Source organism: Lolium rigidum, chromosome 7 (genome assembly GCF_022539505.1).
Source record: "Lolium rigidum isolate FL_2022 chromosome 7, APGP_CSIRO_Lrig_0.1, whole genome shotgun sequence".
Taxonomy (NCBI): domain Eukaryota; kingdom Viridiplantae; phylum Streptophyta; class Magnoliopsida; order Poales; family Poaceae; genus Lolium; species Lolium rigidum.
Genome location: NC_061514.1, coordinates 297,205,325 through 297,223,721, shown reverse-complemented (window position 1 = coordinate 297,223,721; position 18,397 = coordinate 297,205,325). Strand labels below are relative to the sequence as shown.

Genomic DNA, 18,397 nt, shown 5'->3' with positions numbered 1-18,397 from the left:
GTTAGATACCAAAACAGTCAGCTGCCATTTTATTGGCTATCCCGAAAAGTCAAAAGGTTATCGTTTCTACTGTCCAGAGAAATACACAAAGTTTGTGGAAACGAGACATGCTGTCTTCTTAGAGGACGAAATGATGAGGGGGAGCATGGTAGCTCGGAAAATTGATCTTGAGGAGAAGAGGGTGCATGCACCTAATCCGATGACTCAGGAGCCATTTTTTGCGCTACCATGTGCACCTGTACCGACGATCCCTGCGATTGTGGTGCAAGCGCCTGTTGTGACTCCACCCATGACAACGATGAGTGAAAATTCGGAACCTGTCCGTCAGGAGCCGAATGAACCATTTGTTGAGCATGAAAGGGAGCAACAACAGCCACCTCCAGAAGCTGAGCCACAAGTTGAGGAACAGAATGCTCAAGAGAATGTGGCCCCTAGAAGGTCTACAAGAGCTAGAAAACCAGCCATTTCGACTAATTACAAAGTTTACAACACAGAAAGAGTTCATATGGAAGGTGATCCCACTTCATATGAAGAAGCCATGAGAAGCCCAGATTCATCAAAGTGGGTGGAGGCCATGGAAGACGAAATGAGATCGATGAGTACCAACAATGTTTGGGACTTAGAGAATATTCCTAAAGGAGCCAAAACAATGGGCTGCAAATGGGTCTACAAAATAAAATATGACTCCAATGGGAATGTCGAAAAGTACAAAGCACGACTTGTGGCAAAAGGATTTACACAAAGAGAAGGGATAGATTACAATGAGACATTTTCTCCGGTCTCATGTAAGGATTCCTTCGAATCATCATGGCACTAGTTGCACATTTTGATTTGGAGTTGCATCAAATGGATGTAAAGACGGCATTTCTAAACGGGGATTTAGAAGAAAATGTCTACATGAAACAACCCAAGGGTTTTATCATGGAAGGCAAGGAAGAAATGGGATGCCGCCTAAAGAAATCCATTTATGGATTAAAGCAAGCCTCCAGACAGTGGTATCTAAAGTTCAATGAGACAGTTAAAAGGTTTGGATTTAAAGAAAATATTGAGGACAATTGCGTTTATGCAAAGTTTAAAAGTGGGAAATATATTTTCCTAATCTTGTATGTGGATGATATTCGCATTGCCAGCAGTTGATGTTAGTCTACCGCAAGAGACAAAGAAGTTCTTGTCCTCAAATTTTGCTATGAAAGATCTTGGTGAAGCGTCATATGTTTTGGGCATAGAAATTCACCGAGATAGAAACAATGGAGTATTAGGACTATCGCAAAAGGCTTATTTAGAAAAGATTCTAAGTAAGTATAATATGCATAAGTGCAAGTGCCACACCTGCCCCTATAGTCAAGGGCGACAGTTTTGGGAATCATCAAAGTCCCCAAAATCAATACGAGCTCGATCAAATGAAAGCGGTTCCATATGCTTCGGCCATTGGAAGCCTACGAGTATGCACAAGTGTGCACTCGCCCTGACTTAGCATTTATCACCGGAGTACTCGGTAGATATCAAGAAAATCCAGGTTTTGAACACTGGAAAATGGTAAAGAAGGCATTACGTTATGTGAAAGGCACAAAGAGTTACATGCTAACATATAGAAGATCTGATTCCCTAGAAATAAGAGGGTATTCGGATGCAGATTTTGCGGGGGATAAAGATGATAGAAAATCCACATCCGGATATGTATTCACCCTCGCAGGGGAGCTATTTCGTGGAGAAGCTCCAAACAGACCATAGTTGCATCATCCACGATGTATGCGGAATTTATAGCATGTTATGAAGCCACGGGCAGTGCATTATGGTTAAAGAAATTTATACCCGACTTGAAAGTGGTAGATTGTATTGACAAACCACTAAAGATGTACTCGCGACAATGAGCCTCGCAGTATTTTATGCTCACAACAACAAGTCGAGTAATGCTACGAAACCGATTGAGGTTAAGTATTATGTTGTGAAACACAAGGTCCGAGGATCAAACAATAAGTCTCGAGCATATAAGAACAAAAGATATGCTTGCGGATCCGCTAACGAAAGGCTTACCACCCGAGCGTGTTCAAGGAGCACGTAGCCGGCATGGGTTTAAGGGAAAGTCTTACCTATCCCGGATCATAAGAGGCCCAAAAGTAAAAGAATTTGTTTCAAAACAGAGAAGTGTATTGTGGCTGTCTGATTCTATCGGCAATAGAGCTGTGACGATGAAACATGCTCTATGGACTGATCTAAAATGAAGCGAATAAAGTGAAAGTATAAATTTAAAAGAAAAGTTGAGATCAAGGGGGAGAATGTTAGGATGATCTCCAAGGGATCGATCCCAACGGATCGATAACCAGCCTTTGACCTCGTACGCGCCCTGATCGGGGGCGCCCAACCGCGTTTATGGTTGGTGGGCCCCTGTCGCCGCGCTATAAAGAGAGGTGGGGGCCGGATGCACGCGGTACGAGGTTCGACCGACGCGCCGCTCGCCCCACCGATATCCCTACCGATCTAGGGTTCTAGCGCGTGCCGACGGGAAGCTCTGCCACCGCCACCGCACGCTCACGCCACCGCCGTCGCCGCCATGTCGACGTCCGATGGTTCATCCTCCTCGAAGGGAGAAGGTATGCCCCATCCCTCTCCTTCCCTCTCAGATACGAAGTCATATGCAAAGCCACAGTACATACCCGCATTAGATCTACCCTAGATGATCCTAGCATCTTAACAGTACCTAGTCCTTGGGGAAGATCAGGTGCTTCAGGAAGTCCAACAGATGAAGAGACCTGCATCAGCTCAGTACAGGATTCAGCGAAAATGCGTTCGCGAAGCTGATATGGGGCGCTGTCGATATCAACCGCCGTCCTCATTGCTGTAAGATTCGGTCGCCGGGCCCACGTGCTGCAAGGTTTGACCGGCCTTTTCGTTCCAATACGAGTAGATACATGGTACCTTCTCGTATGATATACGGTAGGGGGCCCGCTTGCGACGTGCGGTATTGTACAAGACGGCACCGAGACTAGTTCGAGTTCAAAATCCGGTCGTCTCCTCTGTACCTCAGAGAGCGGAATCGTTCTCCCTGTCCTCGCCTCCGCTGCCTCTGCTCGTCCGTGCGTCGACCAGATTTGGGGAAGATCTGAGATAGCTTCTCCATTGCGGCCACCAAGGATTTACCGATCTGCTACTCAGGTGAGATCCCATCCCTTGTTTTTCTTCTCCTCGATTCTTTTCCTCCGCGAATCTAAAATTATAGGGATTTTCTCCGGATTCATGGAATACAGTGGTCGGGCCTCGCCAGTCGCCACGCCGCGTGCTCTTCCGGCGTCAAGGGAGCTTCACAGTTTCGCTCTTCAGTACCGGAGTCGGGCTCGCTTGACTATTGCGCCAAGTATGGGGATGGGCGACGGCGACCCGAGGCTTCCCCGTGATCTGTTTCTTTGGTCTGCACTCTGCGTTTCCTTTTTTTTTTTACCTGGAGGTGCCATTTTTATCACAGCACCCAGCTTTGCGAGCCCCATTTCCTTCAATTGGTTCCCTCTGCTTTGTTTGTTCGATCTCAATAATTTGGTTTGCTACAGTATTCTAGGTTCTTCTCCAGTCCTTTGAGTTCATTTTTTGTGGCAGATTGTACTGTATGATAATCCATATGACAAATTACTACAAATTTATATTCGGAAAACTTTTCCAAACTTTATAAATAAATTCACCAACATTTTACAATAGCTAACAGTGAATCTTGTACATCAGTACCCATAAAGATTTTTGTTCGGGATCTTTTCCTGCCAGTTGCAAATGCGTTCGGCTTACTCCTGTTTGTTTCATAAGTTAATTCTGTGCTTTAGTGTTCTAGACAAGCATAGACGACGCTGAAGTTTAAAAATCAATAGATCCGTACCCGTCAATTGCAGATGTACTTGTTGGCCACCATTTTCAAAGCAGGTCAGTCTGCAATCTAGCTGCAGGTTTATTAGGCAGTAAATGATCAGCTCAGGGGCGGCTTGTAGTGTTGTATGTGCTGCCATTTGGAACCTTTTTTTATTAGAGAGTAGTTGTGTTGAAGAATGTTGTCTTATATTATGATGTCTTCCTTAGCTGTGTGTTCTAATTTACTGCCTGAAGTTATTTTAATGTATCCCACACTGTTAGATTTACTATTTACCGTATTTAGTTATGAAGTTGTTTATGGCCAGATAGTCAGTCAACATAGCATGTGTCTATCCCCCATATAAGGCTTCCAAATAGCCCGTATCTATGCCCCAGGAGAAGTTTATGATGCACATAGCTCTTTCTGTTTTATTTGTTACTTTTGGTAGCAAATAGCAGGTTATGGTCAATCTGAATCTAAATGAATGTAAAGTTCTCCCATCTTTGGCAGTTTTCATGCTGGCTTTCTTATTTCTATTGTTCTGTGAAATGTTTCGGTTCTGAGGTTTTCATTTATTGCTATATGTCTATTGCATTATTCAGGTTCAGTGAAGTTCTCTATGGTCGATTCACATCGATGTCGTCTTTTATCATTCAGATGTCGCCATGGCGTATTCCGGACGGCCAAGGCAGGAGCCGAGACAAGGAGGTCCCCGTGGCCAGCGAGCCACATGGGCAGGCAGCCGCGTCCATCATGGAGCTGCAATTCATCTTTGTTTACCTCCTCGACTCCATTCTCTTGATATGGGAGTGTTGTTGTCTCCACCTTGGCACTAACCCGAGGCTCTTTCTTGATTCCGTCCAGGCCCAAGTAGATTTGCACATCTTCATACCTGGGATTTTCTACTTGATGCATCTCCTCCTGGTCATTGTGATTTTTTATGTGGAGCACAAAGTTTGGATGGCAGTACTTCTTTGGGTACCAATCGCCCTGCTCCTAGTTCATTTTCCGAAAAAAATTTCATAATCCATGTGATTTTGTCAACACTGTCTGCTCTTTGTGGCATAGTTTTTTTTAAATAAATTTTGAAATATGTAATTTTGTGAGATCTCGGGTTAATAAAACTAGTTGCAAACAATTACTATCTTGGTTATTATCATGTTGGTTAAGTTTTCCTAATTTATTCAGCCTGACTTTTCTTCGGCTATGACAAACACCTTATTTTCATAGGGTTTTTTTGTCCTACTTGGGAAATGGAATTATTTCCTAATGCACCGTAGATCATTATTAATATATGTATTTATATTTTCAGGCCCTGCCAGAGAAAACTGCCTTGGAAGCCATTAGCCACCGACGGGACCGGAAAATCCATTCTCAGTGTGGCTGCGCTTACCCTCGTTCGTCACCGCGAGGATTGTGCTGGAGCTGCATCTTGGGCGGCGGCGACTGGAGGCTCCCATGGATCTGGGTTCTACGTTTTCCTTTATTTTTCGATCTGGGCCCACATTTTTTCACAGCCTCCGGTCTTCGTCTTGGTTTTACATGGCGGCCACCATCATCGTCCTCACATATTTTCTGGCAGCAGGAGGATTTCAGTAGTAGAAATTTAAACTATTGAATGCACAGCTTTGCCACTTCAAGTTGTAGAACTTTCTAAACAAGTTAGCACTTTGTTGTTGCAGGTCTAATTAGTTAGTGCTTCGGATTGTTGTGTGATGGATTGTTGTTTATGGTAATTAGGACATGAGTTTGCTGCAACACCCGTGGATGATTAGCCTACATATTAAGTTATTCCATTAGGTGTGCTCATTACACTTATATCTATGCTGTTATATGTAACTCACCATTAGAGTGTAGTTTCTAAATATTCTGCTCCAAAGAGATGTGTCGTTGCTGTTATAAGTTGGAGGATATTTTTTGCTCATTACACCTGTATTATTACTTGCTAATTCTTGCAAAGATCTACAGATGATAAAAGCTGATGATAAAACTAGATGCATCTAGATTTATATTTTTTGTTCTATCTGTTTGATGAACCAATTTATCTTTGTCAATGCCATTTGATGTGGCGATTTCTCTATCGCATTTGTGGAACCAATTTGAAGGCCTTCGAGAGCTTTTAATTAATTTTGCAATTATATTGCATAACTTTACAGTATAGATGCAAAGACTTCATAACGTGGATGTCACCAGCTCAGTGTATGAAGTCAATAAATTTGAAGTACTTTACAAACACACTGTGTGAACTTTACAGTATAATCACGAGGACTTTATAATGTAGTTCTCACCAATTTAGAAGGACTCTATACGATGGAGAATGGTCCGTTATGAAATACTTTGGAATCACCTCTAAAAACTAAGTGCTTACTTAGTAGCGCAGGGAGACAATTCATAAGTACTTTAGAAGTTATGAAAATGGTCCATTATGGAATAATTGTGAAGCGCCTTTGAGAAACAAGTTTTGTACTGTAAAAATACTTACGACGTGAAGACAACAAATGAAGACTTATTGGGCTGCATAATATTTCATAATATTATTAAACTCCGTAAGTTCAAGTAGTCAACGGAAAAGGTATTTCAAAATATGGAATATTTTGAGCTTCGCGACTCCACGCTTCGGTGGAACGTTGTGTCGATGTAAATGCATGAATGGTCAAATAAAATGAAATACTGTTCTAATCAATATGTGTATTAGTAGATACCCCCTCCATCCATGAATACAAGGCCACATCATTTTCGTGTTAAATTTTAAGTAATGAGTTAGTCAACCAAATATAAGTTACATGTCATTCAAAAACATATCATTGGAAAGTTCATTGAAATGTGATTCCCATGATATAGTTTTGAGTGACATGCAACTCATATTTAATTGACCCAATTACTAATTAAAAGTCGTCTAAAAAAATTGGCCTTGTACTTAAGAGCGGAGTTAGTAATGCTTTTGATATGAAATGATGGTCGAATCAAGCAAACCAATGTTGGAGATGACTGACAAACAATATAGTCCATGAGATGACACCACACATGTTAAGGATCATATGATTCATGACCAAGGGGCATCGCATCGGGTACTTATTCTTGTCCAGGAGCTTAGCGGATATGAGACGGTCATACTGTCGTGCCCTCGACCCATATTGCAGCCACCTCATACGACAGTGGCAAATCGTATCTCCTTTGTTCTAGCCTCTTTTCGGTGTTCTATTCCATATGGTAGTCGTGGAGGTTGTCCTTGTAGGCGCCCAAACTCCTAAACTTTTTGTCTAGGTCCTAACACCTGCAACATGATTTGGCATGTCTAAATACCTGCTTCTCTTCTAGTGGACATATTAAATATCTAAAAGGTTAAGGAAATTTGTCAATTAAGACGAGACTCTCAACATGCATGTGTATCAAAATAGACATGTGAGTGATTCATAATTAGAGTATCCTCGGAACTCAAACTAAATTATACATCATCATGACCTAGGGACGTTGATCATAAATTATTCAGTCAAATAGCACAATCAATTGTCGGAAACGAGTTACTATGAACTACCCCAACGATAAAGAGGACTCTACGAGATGCAACAATGTACCATATGGGAGATTTTTAAAGGACCGCATGCTCCGGACAATTGTCTTTTTTCTTGGATTCCCTATAGACATTGGCATACAAGCTTTGCCCAAAATTTTATGTTGTTGTATTAATCAACAATTAAAAAACTGAATGCTGAAGTCACCTTTTTTAATACCCAACACTGTTTGTTAGGGCCCTAAGAAATGCAACATGATTTGTCATGTCGAAATACCTATCAACTAGAGCTTAATTTGTCACATACATGTGTATGAAAATAGAGATGTGAGTGAGTCATCATTAGGGTGTCCGCGGAACTCAAGCTAAACTATATATAATATATCATCATACATTAGAGTAATTGATCATAAACTATTCATTCAGATAACACAAATAATTATCGGAAACGGGTGACTATGAACGACCCCTACGATAAAGAGGACTCTACGAGATACAAGAATGTACCATATGGGATATTTTCGAAGGACTGCATGCTCCGAACAATTTGTTTTTTCTTAGATGCCCTATGGACATTGGTATACAAGATTTTCTACAAATATACAAGATTTCCTACAATTCTTCTTCTTTCCTTTTCTATTGTTCAAGATTGGGAGGATCTTGATGATACTTTTCGCGGTGGCCATGAGTGGACACCACACAGGTTATGTCTTCGGCTACTTATTCTTGTCGAGGAGCTTAGCGGATATGAGACGGTCATACTGTTGTGCCCTCGACCTATATTGGAGCCACCTCATACGATAGTGGCAAATCGTATCTCCGTTGTTCTAGCTTCTTGTCGGTGTTCTATTCCATACGGTAGTCGTGGAGGTTGTCCTTAACTCCTTGTAGGCGCCCAAACTCCTAAACTTTTTGTCTGGGTCCCAACACCTTGTAGGATAACGTAGCATAGAAAACAAAAATTTTCCTACGGCGAACACGCAATCCAAGCCAAGATGCAATCTAGAAGACGGTAGCAATGAGGGGATTATCGAGACTCACCCTTGAAGAGATTCCAAAGCCTACAAGAGGAGGCTCTTGTTGCTGCGGTAGACGTTCACTTGCCGCTTGCAAAAGCGCGTAGAAGATCTTGATCACGATCGGTTCCGGCGCCACGAACGGGCAGCACCTCCGTACTCGGTCACACGTTCGGTTGTTGATGAAGACGACGTCCACCTCCCCGTTCCAGCGGGCAGCGGAAGTAGTAGCTCCTCTTGAATCCGACAGCATGACGGCGTGGTGTCGGTGGCGGTGGAGAAATCCGGCGGAGCTTCGCTAAGCGTGCGGGATATGGTGGAGGAGCGGGGCGCTAGGGTTTGGGGAGAGGGGGTGGCCGGCCACTAAAGGGGGCGGCCAAGGTGGTGGCTTTGGTGTGGCCGGCCCCCTCCCCTATGCCCCTCATTATATAGGTGGAAGCCCCAAGTGTTGGACTACAAGTCTCCGAATAAGACCCGAACCCAAAACCTTCCATATGGTGGGAAACCTTCCCAAGCTAGGATTCCCACTAGAGGTGGGAATTCCACCTACCATATGGGGGGGTGGCCGGCCCCTAAGGGGGAGTCCACTTGGGACTCCTCCCCCACTAGGGTTGGCCGGCCATGGAGGTGGAGTCCACAAGGGACTCCACCTTCCTTGGTGGTTTCTTCCGGACTTTTCTAGAACCTTCTAGAACCTTCCATAGAACCTTCCGCGACATTTTATTCACATAAAATGACATCCTATATATGAATCTTATTCTCCGGACCATTCCGGAACTCCTCGTGATGTCCGGGATCTCATCCGAGACTCCGAACAAATATTCGAACTCCATTCCATATTCAAGTTCTACCATTTCAACATCCAACTTTAAGTGTGTCACCCTACGGTTCGCGAACTATGCGGACATGGTTGAGTACTCACTCCGACCAATAACCAATAGCGGGATCCGGAGATCCATAATGGCTCCCACATATTCAACGATGACTTTAGTGATCGAATGAACCATTCACATACGATACCAATTCCCTTTGTCACGCGATATTTTACTTGTCCGAGGTTTGATCATCGGTATCACACTATACCTTGTTCAACCTCGTCTCTCGACAAGTACTCTTTACTCGTACCGTGGTATGTGGTCTCTTATGAACTTATTCATATGCTTGCAAGACATTAGACGACATTCCACCGAGAGGGCCCGGAGTATATCTATCCGTCATCGGGATGGACAAATCCCACTATTGATCCATATGCCTCAACTCATACTTTCCGGATACTTAATCCCACCTTTATAACCACCCATTTACGCGAGTGGCGTTTGATGTAATCAAAGTACCTTTCCGGTATAAGTGATTTACATGATCTCATGGTCATAAGGACTAGGTAACTATGTATTGAAAGCTTATAGCAAATAACTTAATGACGTGATCTTATGCTACGCTTAATTGGGTGTGTCCATTACATCATTCATACAATGATATAACCTTGTTATTAATAACATCCAATGTTCATGATTATGAAACTAATCATCTATTAATCAACAAGCTAGTTAAGAGGCTTACTAGGGACTCTTTGTTGTTTACATATCACACATGTATCAATGTTTCAGTTAATACAATTATAGCATGGTATATAAACTTTTATCATAAACATAAAGATATATAATAACCACTTTTATTATTGCCTCTTGGGCATATCTCCAACAGTCTCCCACTTGCACTAGAGTCAATAATCTAGATTACATTGTCAAGTACCTAACACCCATTGCATTCTGGTGTTGGTCATGCTTTGCCCTAGGGAGAGCTTTAGTCAACGGATCTGCTACATTCAGATCAGTGTGTACTTTGCAAATCTTTACTTCTCCATCTTCGATGTACTCGCGAATCGAATGATAACGCAGCTTGATATGCTTCAGCCTCTTGTGTGACCTTGGTTCTTGTGCATTGGCGATGGCACCCATGTTGTCACGATAGATGACTAGTGGGTCCAATGCACTAGGAACCACACCAAGCTCTACAATGAACCTCTTCATCCATACCGCTTCGATGAAGCCTCCGAAGCCGCTATGTACTCCGATTCCGTTGAGGATTTCGCCACCGTGCACTCGCTTCGAGCTTGCCCAGCCTATCTGCAGCACCATTCAATATAAACACGTACCCAGATTGTGACTTAGAGTCATCGGGATCGGTGTTCCAACTTGCATCGGTGTAACTTGTTACAACGAGCTCTTGGTCACCTCCATAACAAAGAAACATATCCTTAGTTCTTTTCAAGTACTTCAAGATATTCTTGACCGCTGTCCAGTGTTCCATTCCTGGATCACTTTGATATCTGCTAGTCAAACTAACAGCATGTGCTATATCCGGTCTTGTACATAGCATGGCATACATGATAGAGCCTACTGCCGAGGCATAGGGGATCTGACTCATCCTTTCTCTTTCTTCTGCCGTAGCCGGTCCTTGAGTCTTACTCAAGACTTTGCCTGGTAACATAGGTAAGAATCCTTTCTTACTTTCGTCCATTCTAAACTTCTTCAGAATCTTGTCCCGGTATGTACTCTGTGATAGCCCTATTAGACGTCTTGATCTATCTCTATAAATCTTGATGCCTAATATGTATGATGCTTCACCAAGGTCTTTCATTGAAAAACTATTATTCAAATAACCCTTTACATCGCTTAATAGTTCTATATCATTCCCAATCAATAATATGTCATCTACATATAATATCGAGAATGCTACTGAGCTCCCACTCACTTTCTTGTAAATACGAGGCCTCTCCATGACACTCGTATAAACCCGAAGTCTTTGATCACCTTATCAAAACGTCGGTTCCAACTTCTTGATGCTTGCTTCGAGTCCATAGATTGAACGCTGAAGTTTGCATACTTTGTCGGCATTTTTAGGATCGACAAAACCCTTGGGTTGTACCATATACAACTCTTCCTCAATGTCTCCATTAAGGAACGCCGTTTTGACATCCATCCGCCAAATCTCATAGTCGAAAAATGCAGCTATTGCTAACAAAATCCTCACGAGATTTTAGCTTCGCTCTCGGTGAGAAAGTCTCATCGTAGTCAACACCTTGAATTTGTCGGAAACCCTTTGCGACAAGTCGAGCTTTATAGACGATAATATTACCATCGGCATCTGTTTTTCTCTTGAAGATCCATTTATTCTCGACGGCCTTTCGGCTATCGGGTAAGTCTACCAAAGTCCATACTTTGTTATCATACATGGATCCCATTTCGGATTTCATGGCTTCTTGCCATTTGTTGGAATACGGGCTCATCATCGCTTCTTCATACGTCGCGGGGTCTTCATCATTGTTATCCACAATCATGACATTTAGACAAGGATCATACCAATCTGGAGTGGCACGATCCCTTGTCGATCCGCGAGGTTCGATAGCTGTCTCATTTGAAGTTTCATGATCATTATCATTAGTTTCCTCTCGTTGCTTGGTGTAGGTGGTATAGGAACATTTTCCGATGCTGCGCTACTACGATCAACGAGTAGAGATTCTTCAATCTCATCGAGTTCTACTTTTCTTCCGAGTCACTTCTTTAGTGAGAAATTCTTTCTCAAGAAAGGTTCCGTTCTTAGCAACAAAGATCTTGCCTTCGGATCCGTGATAGAAAGTGTACCCTATAGTTTCCTTAGGGTATCCTATGAAGACGCATTTCTCCGCTTTGGGTTCTATCTTGTCCGGTTGTAACCTTTTTACATAGGCTTCGCAACCCCAAATTTTTAGGAACGACAACTTAGGTTTCTTATTAAACCATAATTCATACGGTGTCGTTTCAACGGATTTTGATGGTGCTCTATTTAAAGTGAATGCGGTTGTCTCTAATGCATAACTCCAAAATGATAAAGGTAAATCAGTAAGAGACATCATAGAACGAACCATATCTAAGAGAGTTCGATTACGACGTTCGGACACACCGTTTCGTTGTGGTGTTCCCGGCGGTGTCAATTGTGAAAGTATTCCGCATTTCTTTAAATGCATGCCAAACTCATAACTCGAGATATTCACCTCCGCGATCGGATCGTAGAAATTTAATCTTCTTGTTACGTTGATTTTCTACTTCACTTTGGAATTCCTTAAACTTCTCGAAAGTTTCGGATTTATGTTTCATTAAATAGATATACCCATATCTACTCAAATCATCTGTGAAGGTTAGAACATAACGATAACCACCGCGCGATGCTACACTCATTGGTCCACACACATCGGTATGTATGATTTCCAATAAGTCTGTAGCTCGCTCCATAATACCCGAGAATGGAGTCTTAGTCATTTTTCCCATCGGACATGCTTCGCATCTATCAAGTGACTCAAAGTCAAGTGATTCAAGTAATCCATCGGTATGGAGTTTCTTCATGCGTTTCACTCCAATATGACCAAGACGACGAGTGCCACATATAAGTAGAATTATCATTCAATTTAATTCGCTTAGCATCAATGTTATGTATATGTGTATCACTACTATCGAGATCTAACGAAATAAGCCATTCTTTTCGAGTGCTCGACCATAAAAGATATTATTCATAAAAATAGAACAACCATTATTCTCGGACTTGAATGAATAACCGTCTTGCATTAAACAAGATCCTGATATAATGTTCATGCTTAACGCGGGTACAAAATAACAATTATTTAGGCTTAAAACTAATCCCGAAGGTAGATGTAGAGGAAGTGTGCCGACAGCGATCACATCGACTTTGGATCCATTTCCAACGCGCATCGTCACTTCATCCTTCGGTAGTCTTCGTTTATTCTTTAGTTCCTGTTTCGAGTTACAAATATGAGCAACCGAACCGAGTATCAAATACCCAGGTACTAGTACGAGAACCGAGTGAGATAAACATCTATAACATGTATATCGGATATACCTTCTTTCTTCTTCTTGACAAGGCCGCTCTTCGGATCCGCCAAATACTTGGAGCAATTACGCTTCCGGTGTCCCTTCTCCTTGCGGTAATAGCACTCGGCATCGGGCTTAGGGCCGGACTTAGGTTTCACGGGAGGCGTGGCAGCTTTCTTGCCACCCTTCTTGAATTTTCCCTTAGACTTGCCCTGTTTCTTGAAGCTCGGTGGTCTTGTTGACCATCAACACTTGGTGCTCTTTCTTGATCTCAATCTCAGCAGCTTTTAGCATGCCAAAGAGTTCAGGAAACTCCTTGTTCATGTTCTCGCATATTGTAGTTCATCACAAAGTTCTTATAACTTGGTGGCGGTGATTGAAGGACACGATTAATCCCCGATCTGTTAGGAATCACTATTCCCAAGTCATCGAGTTTCTTCGCATGCCCGGTCATGACGAGCATGTGCTCACTAATGGAGCTGCCTTCTTCCATCATACGAGCTGAAAAAGTGTTTCGATGCTTCATAGCATTCCACGGCCGCATGAGTCTCAAAAATAGTCTTCAACTCTTTCATCAACTCATGAGGATCGTGGTGCTCAAAACGTTTTTGAAGATCGGATTCCAGATTGCATAAGATGGCACACTGAACTTGAGAGTACCGAGTTTTCCGAGTCGCGTAAACATTCTTTACTTCATCGGTTTCAGTTTCTGCAGGAGGGTCACCTAGCGGTGCATCAAGCACATATTGTGGATTTCCGCCATTGAGGAAGATCCTCACATGACGGAACCGATCGGTGAAGTTGCTACCGTTGCTCTTAAGCTTTTCTTTCTCTAGGAAGCTGGTTAAAATTGATTGGGGACGCCATATCTACAACATATTTGCAATAGTTTAGACTAAGTTTATGACAAATTGAGTTCAAATTTTAATTCAACATAATTAAAAAACTAGGTGAACTCCCACTCAAAACAATATCCCTCGCATTGTCTTAGTGATCACACGAACCAAATCCATCACACCTATGCCCGATCATCACGAGACAAGATGTAATTTCAATGGCGAACACTCAAAGTGTTCATCATATCAATCATATGATTCATGCTCTACCTTTCGGTATCACGTGTTCCGAGACCATGTATGTACATGCTAGGCTCGTCAAGGCCACCTTAGTATCCGCTTGTGCAAAACTGACTTGCACCCGTTGTATGCACTTGTTGATTCTATCACACCCGATCATCACGAGATGCTTCGAAACGACAAGTCTTGGCAACGGTGCTACTAAGGATGAACACTTTATTATCTTGAAATTTTAGTGAGAGGGATCATCTTATAATGCTACCGTCGCGATCTAAGCAAAATAAGATGCATAAAAGGATTAACATCACATGCAGTTCATATGTGATATGATATGGCCCTTTTGTCTTTGCGCTTTTGATCTTCATCTCCAAAGCACGGACATGATCTCCATCATCAACGGGCATGATCTCCATCATCGTCGGCGAAGCACCAAGGTCAATGGCGCCGTCTTCATGATCGTCCTCCATGTAGCAACTATTACAACTACTTTGAAATACTACTCAACATGAAATTTAAAGACAACCATAAGGCTCCTGCCGGTTGCCACAATACAATAATGATCATCTCATACATATTCATCATCACATTATGGCCATATCACATCACCAAACCCTGCAAAAACAAGTTAGACGTTCTCTAATTTGGTTTGCATATTTTACGTGGTTTAGGGTTTTCGAGTAAGATCCAATCTACCTACGAACATGAACCACAACGGTGATACTAGTGTTGTCAATAGAAGAGTAAATTGAATCTTCACTATAGTAGGAGAGACGAGACACCCGCAAAGCCACTTATGCAATACAAGTTGCATGTCAAGCGTGGAGCAAATCTCATGAACGCGGTCATGTAAAGTTAGCCCGAGCCGCTTCATCCCACTATGCCACAAAGATGCAAAGTACTCAACTAAAGATAACAAGAGCATCAACGCCCACAAACCATTGTGTTCTACTCGTGCAACCATCTATGCATAGACACGGCTCTGATACCACTGTAGGATAACGTAGCATAGAAAACAAAAATTTTCCTACGGCGAACACGCAATCCAAGCCAAGATGCAATCTAGAAGACGGTAGCAATGAGGGGATTATCGAGACTCACCCTTGAAGAGATTCCAAAGCCTACAAGAGGAGGCTCTTGTTGCTGCGGTAGACGTTCACTTGCCGCTTGCAAAAGCGCGTAGAAGATCTTGATCACGATCGGTTCCGGCGCCACGAACGGGCAGCACCTCCGTACTCGGTCACACGTTCGGTTGTTGATGAAGACGACGTCCACCTCCCCGTTCCAGCGGGCAGCGGAAGTAGTAGCTCCTCTTGAATCCGACGGCACGACGGCGTGGTGTCGGTGGCGGTGGAGAAATCCGGCGGAGCTTCGCTAAGCGTGCGGGATATGGTGGAGGAGCGGGGCGCTAGGGTTTGGGGAGAGGGGTGGCCGGCCACTAAAGGGGCGGCCAAGGTGGTGGCTTTGGTGTGGCCGGCCCCTCCCCTATGCCCCTCATTATATAGGTGGAAGCCCCAAGTGTTGGACTACAAGTCTCCGAATAAGACCCGAACCCAAAACCTTCCATATGGTGGGAAACCTTCCCAAGCTAGGATTCCCACTAGAGGTGGGAATTCCACCTACCATATGGGGGGGTGGCCGGCCCCTAAGGGGGAGTCCACTTGGGACTCCTCCCCCACTAGGGTTGGCCGGCCATGGAGGTGGAGTCCCTTGTGGACTCCACCTTCCTTGGTGGTTTCTTCCGGACTTTTCTAGAACCTTCTAGAACCTTCCATAGAACCTTCCGCGACATTTTATTCACATAAAATGACATCCTATATATGAATCTTATTCTCGGACCATTCCGGAACTCCTCGTGATGTCCGGGATCTCATCCGAGACTCCGAACAAATATTCGAACTCCATTCCATATTCAAGTTCTACCATTTCAACATCCAACTTTAAGTGTGTCACCCTACGGTTCGCGAACTATGCGGACATGGTTGAGTACTCACTCCGACCAATAACCAATAGCGGGATCCGGAGATCCATAATGGCTCCCACATATTCAACGATGACTTTAGTGATCGAATGAACCATTCACATACGATACCAATTCCCTTTGTCACGCGATATTTTACTTGTCCGAGGTTTGATCATCGGTATCACACTATACCTTGTTCAACCTTGTCTCCTGACAAGTACTCTTTACTCGTACCGTGGTATGTGGTCTCTTATGAACTTATTCATATGCTTGCAAGACATTAGACGACATTCCACCGAGAGGGCCCAGAGTATATCTATCCGTCATCGGGATGGACAAATCCCACTATTGATCCATATGCCTCAACTCATACTTTCCGGATACTTAATCCCACCTTTATAACCACCCATTTACGCGAGTGACGTTTGATGTAATCAAAGTACCTTTCCGGTATAAGTGATTTACATGATCTCATGGTCATAAGGACTAGGTAACTATGTATTGAAAGCTTATAGCAAATAACTTAATGACGTGATCTTATGCTACGCTTAATTGGGTGTGTCCATTACATCATTCATACAATGATATAACCTTGTTATTAATAACATCCAATGTTCATGATTATGAAACTAATCATCTATTAATCAACAAGCTAGTTAAGAGGCTTACTAGGGACTCTTTGTTGTTTACATATCACACATGTATCAATGTTTCAGTTAATACAATTATAGCATGGTATATAAACTTTTATCATAAACATAAAGATATATAATAACCACTTTTATTATTGCCTCTTGGGCATATCTCCAACACACCTGCAACATGAGTTGGCATGTCTAAATACCTATCAACTAAAGCTCCTCTTCCAGTGGACATATTAACAATCTAAAAGGTTAAAGAGATTTGTCAATTAAGACGACACTCTCAACATGCATGTGTATCAAAATAGACATCTGAGTTATTCATCATTAGGGTATCCTCGGAAGTCAAACTAAACTATACATCATAAATTATTTATTCAAAGAGCACAATCAATTGTCGGAAACGAGTTATCATGAACTACCCCAACATAAAGATGACTCTACGAGATGCAGCAATGTACCATATGGGAGATTTTTAAAGGACCGCATGCTCCAGACAATTGTCTTTTTTCTTGGATGCCCTATAGACATTGGCATACAAGCTTTGCCCAAAATTTGATGTTGTTGTATTAATCAACAATGAAAAACTGAATGTTGAAGTCACCTTTTTTTTTTTTGACCCAACACTGTTTGTTTGGGTCCTAAGAAATGTAACATGATTTGTCATGTCGAAATACCTATCAACTAGAGCTTCACTTCGAGTGGACATATTAACAATCTAAACGGTTAAGGAAATTTGTCACATACATATGTATCAAAATAGAGATGTGACTAAACTATATATAGCATATCATCGTACCTTAAGAGTAATTGATCATAAACTATTCATTCAAATAACACAAATATTTGTCTCAGTCTAGCCTTGACTAATATAAATTAAATAAATGAAAACACCATCTATCGTAGGATTCAGGCCAATGCATAGAGGATACACAAGAACTATATGATATTACCCGGTGTACGATATGGCTATTTCGTTAAGGACCACATGGATATACAAGGTCACATCATAAGTCAACGGTATCACACTTAAAGGTATGAGCAAGGCTAAAACAGATGCAACCGTGCAATTCTTAAGAAATTTTTTTTTGACTTGTCTCCTCTATCAGATGCAACAATGTACTATGCAAATATCTTCACGATTAATATAGCCTGTGTATAAGGTTACATGAAGTACTCTATGATATTACGTTGTGTACGCTATGGAGATTTTGATAAGGACTACATGTTGTTACCCGGTGTACGATATGGTTATTTTGTTAAGGACCGCATGGCTATACTAAGTCATGTAATAAGACGACTGGATCATACCCGGAGGTATTAACACGGCTATAATAGATGCAAATGTATAATTTTTATGAATTGTTTTTTACTTATCTCCTATGAAATGCAACAATGTACTATGCGGGTGTTTTATTTATTTGAGGGCCCCATGCCAACATCTTCGTCTCAATTAATACCGCATGTATTTGAGGAAACATGAAGGACTCTATGATATT

General features: G+C 42.3%; 1 long non-coding RNA gene across 1 annotated transcript; it reads left to right on the top strand.

Moving 5' to 3' along the window:
* Positions 1-3,147: 3,147 nt before the first annotated feature.
* Positions 3,148-5,753, top strand: LOC124677705. The gene is made up of 2 exons (XR_006994202.1): positions 3,148-3,404; positions 4,487-5,753. It is a non-coding gene; the product is annotated as an uncharacterized LOC124677705 (long non-coding RNA).
* The last annotated feature ends 12,644 nt before the right edge of the window (positions 5,754-18,397 follow it).